Raw genomic sequence first — 6,000 nt, forward strand, 5'->3', positions numbered from 1 at the left:
CTATATAAATCCATGGTACACCCACACCTTGAATACTGTGTGCAGTATACCCCATCTCAAAAAAAATGTATTAGAATTGGAAAAAATACAGAGATAGGCAACACAAATGATTAGGGGTATGGAACAACTTCCATATGAGGAGAGATTAAAAAGACATGGATATTTGCACTTCGAAAAGAGATGACTGTGAGGGGATATGATAGAGGTCTATAAATCATGACTGGTGTGGAGAAAGTGACTAAGGAAGTGTTTATTTACTACTTCACATACCACAAGAACCAAGGGTCATCCAATGAAATTAATAGGCGGCAGATTTAAAACAAAACAAAATGAAGTATTACTTCACACAACACACAGTCAACCTGTGGAACTCATTGCCAGGGAATGTTGTGAAGGCTAAAACTATAACTGGGTTCAAAAAAGGAGAGGAGGACAGGTCCATCAATGGCTATTAGCCAAGATGGTCAGGGATGCAACCCCATGCTCTGAGTGTCCCTAGTCTCGGACAGCTGTTAGTGGACAACAGGGGATGGATCCCTTAACGATTGTCTGTTCATTCCCTCTGAAGCACCTGGCATTGGTCACTGTTGGAAGACAGGATACTGAGCTACATGGACCATTGGTCTGACCCAGTGTGGCCGTTCTCATGTTCTTATTATTATATTTACATAAAAAAAGATACCTATCCAAGAGCTCCAGGAGCCTTGCCATGACATTTAACAAGAGGGGAGTGAGGACTGAGCTGTGCAGGATTTCACAAGTGTGTGAGAGCCTGTGTATGAAAAGGAACTGCCTGTTCGAAGTGCCACAGAGTTAGAAGCTTTCCGAACACGGCAAGAGCCCTAAACTGGGCAGGACTCGGAGGACATATATCTGAAGACTCTCCAGTGAGTAATGTGAGAGTGTCAAGGGAGACTGAATCAGCAGGAAGTGGGATGATGGGGGGCTGGGGAAAGGATGAGATTTGCTGGACAGTAAACAAAACAAAGCGAAAAACAAGTACTGTAGAACCTAGGACTTACGAACACCTCAGGAATGGAGCTTGTTCGTAACTCTGAACAAAACAATTACGGTTGTTCTTTCAAAAAAGTTTACAACTGAACTTAATACAGCTTTGAAACTTTACTATGCAGAAGAAAAATGCTGCTTTTAACCATCTTAACTGAAATGAAACAAGCACCGACACAGTTTCCTTATCTTGACAAATCTTTTTTTTTAACCTTCACCCCTTGTTTTAGTAATTTACATTTAACACAGTACTGTACTGGATTTACTTTTCCCCCCTTCATCTCTGCTGCTGCCTGATTGTGCACTTCCGATTCTAAATGAGGTATGCGGTTGACCAGTCAGTTCGTAACTGTGGTGTTCGTAACTCTGAGGTTCTACTGTATCCTGCTCTCCAACAAAGCACGTATGACCATGGAATAGCTTGCTTGGACATTTCCCAGAATTTTGGAGGTTTCCATTCTTAGACAATGACTTAACAAAAATTAGGTGAGGTGTTTTTGTTTTTAAGTTACAAAACTTAAGCACTGGGTCTTAACTATTTCCCAGGGTACCTTTCATTTACTGCAAACAATCATTTGAAATTGAATCAGCCTCTCCCCCCAATCCCTTTCCCAAGCACTATAAAAACGAATGATTTAAAGCATGTTGTAACAAGCTGTGCTGAAGTCCTAGCTTGGTCCAGTCAGGTTTCTGCCGCCTGAGAAAGGAGAGACTGGAGAATCCTGAGGGATACTTCAGTTCAGCCCCCTCACTTAGTGCAAATGAGGTTTGGGTTCCTCTCCCAGCTTGTGCTGCAGAAGCCCCTTGGAGGCTGACTTACTGCTTCTCAGCCCCTTTTTCCACACTGTGGAATGATTCCCTCTTGTGGGCACATCCCACCTGCTTCTGGGCAATGGCAGTACCTTCTGGGCCGCCGGCCTCAGGCTTTGAGCAAGAGGCACGTGTCTAGCAGATAGAGGTTATTTGGCTACAGGAACCTTTTCCTCTGATTTCATTGATGCCACAAAAGCCACACTCTTACCCGTAGCCCTGGGGCCATTTTGGAAGCAGTAGATGGCCACAAGGGAAGGCGCACCGAAGGCTTCTTGTTTGGCAGCCATTACTTTGGCCTTGGCAGTAGCTCCTCTTAGAATACAATCCCCAGGCAAGGTGTTTTTTACACCTCACCCCAAATCCCTGTGTCACCTTTTCATCTCAAAGTGAGAACCAGGCTGTTTAAGAAAGTCCAGCATGCAATTTTGGGAGAAACATGGAGAGGTCAAGCCAGCTCATCTCACAAACTCAAGACCAGGTCCTCAGCTGGTTAAATTGACGGAACTGTGTTAGAGTCAACAGGGGAGCGCAGCCCCTGCGGCTTGTTCTCATCAGCCGAATGGGTGGCTATAGGAGCATGCATCCAGTCCAGTTATGAACTACTGATATTCCTGTGGTTGAACGCCTCTCAGAAAGGGTGTAACGGTGGCCTCTATGGCCTATTTCTGCACTACACCAGTATCTGGAATCCGTAGGGACGTTTAGTGGCGCTCCCCCTCACATTAGAAAGCAAGGGAACATCTTGAAAGAGAGAGAAAGAGAGAGAGAGAGCAGATGCAATGGCACAAAGGAGCCAGTAAGCTCAGAATACACACAGCTATGAAACAATCCCCCCCGCCCCACCGTCCCCACCCTGTTTGTCCTCCAGAAAGTCAGCCAGCGAGTCGGCTTTTCTTTTTTCAGTCTTTTCCCCATAAGCCCCCCGCGGGGAGTGTTCTCTGCTACAAGGTCACAGAGCAAAGAGTGCCCTTGATTCACTGCATTTCTAAAAGCAAGTCACATTTGCAGCTCCAGATTTGCTGGGTCGATATTCAGCCTTCATTCTGAATGCAAGCTTTCCAATCCTACACACAGCTCACTGGCTGGTGAGACTCAGCAGCCATCCTGCTTCCCGGGAGAGGATTTTGCACTGAAGGGATCCCTCAGAAAAAAAAAATTCCTCCGGATGTGGAATCAATGGCACTGGATGTAGGGGCAGCAGCTTCCGGCCCTGTGCATTGAGTTGCAGGGTGGGGACCTTGCAAGGACCGAGAGCAATCAGCCATTCATGGATAATTTGCCACTTTGGGATGGGTTTTGTAAAGCACCTAAGGTATAGATGAGGCATAATAAATGCCATGAGCTTGGTTCTCATTGACAATGTACAGGGGCCCTGAAATGTGTCTACATTTAATTCCTCCGTGCATACATTTACACTCTCTTAAAGGGTCCTGTCCAGAGTGGTGTCAAGGGGCCTTAGCATCAACAACAATCAGACCTCACATCTGTTCCTCTTTTGAACTAAAGACCTGCATGTATATTTAATCCCAGAAATGCAAGGGAAGACATTCATGGTTTTTTTTACAAGAGTTTTCTAGTCTTCGCTGTCAAGTTTCTCCTAACATACCCTTTTCCTGTGCTGGGCAGTGCAGAGGCATGCCCCGAGAGTTGTCACCGCTAATGTTGAATTACAGCAAGGAGTTGTGGGAATGCAAAGTTAAGGCCCACCAGCGCTTCCTCCAAAGAGGCACATGTTCAGAAGGGTGAAAAACTGGCACCCAAAAGTGGAAAAAATAAGCAAAATGGACAGCTTTTATTATTGAAATGCAAACACCCTGTCTCACAACACGCCTTTGTACAGTGCTGTTTTCAGAGCAGAGCAGAGACCCCATTTACTATCATTTCACGACCAAGAAACTTGATTAATATTTGGCCCTAAGAGTGCTGATTTGGATAGATGTCGGTGCCTATTAAAGAACAGTGGAGGATTCTTATTTTAAACTACAATTTTTCAATAATTTGATCTCTTCTCTCTCATTCGCTCAAATCTAGGGTGGCCTCGTGTCCAGTGTTCGACAAGAAAGTCCAGTCAAAAAGGGGGCCTGACAGTGTCTGGTCAGATTTAGTGACCGGCTACCCAAAGTCCAGGTGGAGGAGGCGGAGAGGCGCTGGGTCATCATCACTTGCACCAACCCCTACTCAGCCTCCTACCTGTGTTGGGCAGCTGCAGCTCCAGCCCCTGCTCCGCAGGCAAGTCCCTCCTGAGCTGGGCAGGGGCAGTGGGGGTGAGGGGAGAAGGGAAAAAGCAGTGAGTGACAGGAGGCGGGGGAAGAGGTGGGGCTGGGGCGGGGAGGTTCCGGCACTCCTGCTGGAGTGTCCGTTTTTGAAATATTACAAAGTTGGCAACCCTACAAATCCAGTGTATTAATTCAGATTTAAAACAAGTCCAGGAAGATATCTGAAGAATGTCTAGTGAAATCTTAATGGTTCCGCCCCTCACCAACCCAAATTCCAATCCAGACAATGCTGACCCTTACACTTCCTCAACATCAAGACTTTTCAGAAATAAAGAGAGCAGATTTTTCTTTTTATTATATGGATTTTAACATTAACACTTCAGTAACGTTTTTGTCAACAGTAGTAGTTTTGATTGTCCTGGCCGCCAAGGCTGGGATTTTTTCAAAGGTGTCTAAAGCAGTTAAGTGCCACAAATCTCACCCTGAATAGATATAATCTCCAATACTTCTCGACCAGAAGCAAAAGAGAAATATAATTTGGTGCCTATGCTGCATTCGGATAGTTCCATTCCCCAAACTGTAATTCCCCCTAGATAGTAGGTCACACTTTAAAACAAAATCTGATTTTGTTTCATAGTTTTATATCACATGCATTTATTGTTCAAAGATTGAAAAAAATCAACGTTCCCTGATCTTTTTTATTCTCTCGTGAATCTCGCTGCATCTCACTTCTGCTTAATTCAAAGCCTAATAAGTGGAAATTAACCACCTGACCCCACCCGAAAACTTAGGTGGCTTTCTCTCCTGCCGTTCTGCATCGACCAGGTCACAACCTGTTTGGATGTCTCTATAATCCCCAATTAAAGAGTTTTCTCACGTGCTAAAAACTTAGGCCCCTGTTCAGCACAGTGCATAAAGCACATGAGGAGGGCCCTGTGCAGATCACAATTTCTTTTTAGAAATTAGAACATTTTTTAGAACATTCATGACAGTGTAATGGGCAAAACAGTCAATTTCAAGGAGTATGCATGGAAGTCATTTTACAACTAAAAGTGGCAGGAATCAAGCATGTGCAGTGTTCAGTTATTTGTTTATATTTTTAAATTCAAGTTAAGCCTCATTAGTTGGTTGGTTTGTTCTGGACCAGATCTGAGGAAGTTGCATTACAACCTAGCACACAAGGTCGCAGCACCACTCACCTTTGGCCCAGCTTCCCCTCCACAAGGGGCCGGGTCAGACCTTCGTGGTGTTGCTACCCTGTGTGTCAAGTGTTGCAACACCCAGAGTGGGGAGGCAGGCCCAGCCCCTTAGACTAGAGCCACCTTTGTAGGGTGAGCACAAAATGGACTCAATCTCCATCCCTGTCTGCACCACGCTGGGATTAGGGTTAGGGTGCCAGGATGGAGGGTGCTGCTGTGGGTGGGCAGTGGCCCGTGGGCAATCTAGTATAGTGCCCCCACTGAATCAGGAGGCTACATCTGCCCCCGGTAGTGTATATGCTCTTTTAGGCCTCAACCCTGCAAATACTTATACATGTGCTTAGTTTTACTACCATGAGTAACGGAGCTAAACACATGCAGAAGGTTTTGCAGGATCAGGCCATACATCGTCATGCAGGTCTATAGGATGCTGCTTCTTGAGTGATATGAAATCACTACTAATATTATGGTGGGGCAGTGGTTCTCAACCTGCGGCCCAATCAGCACACAGCTGTAGCTCACGTTACATCCTCAGTGCCATACAGGTAGTATTGGATGTGGTCCACAATGATAAATAGGTTGAGAACCACTGTGGTGGGGCCTTGAGGACCCATCAGAGACCAGGGCCCCGTTGTGCTAGGCACAGTATAAACACACAGTAAGAGAATCCCTACCCCAAAGTGCTCACAATCTACAAAGATAAGACAAACAAAAGGTGGTAAGAGAAACAGAGGCACAATGAAGGGGAGCGAGTTGGTCAAGGT

Source organism: Malaclemys terrapin, chromosome 6 (assembly GCF_027887155.1).
Source record: "Malaclemys terrapin pileata isolate rMalTer1 chromosome 6, rMalTer1.hap1, whole genome shotgun sequence".
Taxonomy (NCBI): domain Eukaryota; kingdom Metazoa; phylum Chordata; order Testudines; family Emydidae; genus Malaclemys; species Malaclemys terrapin.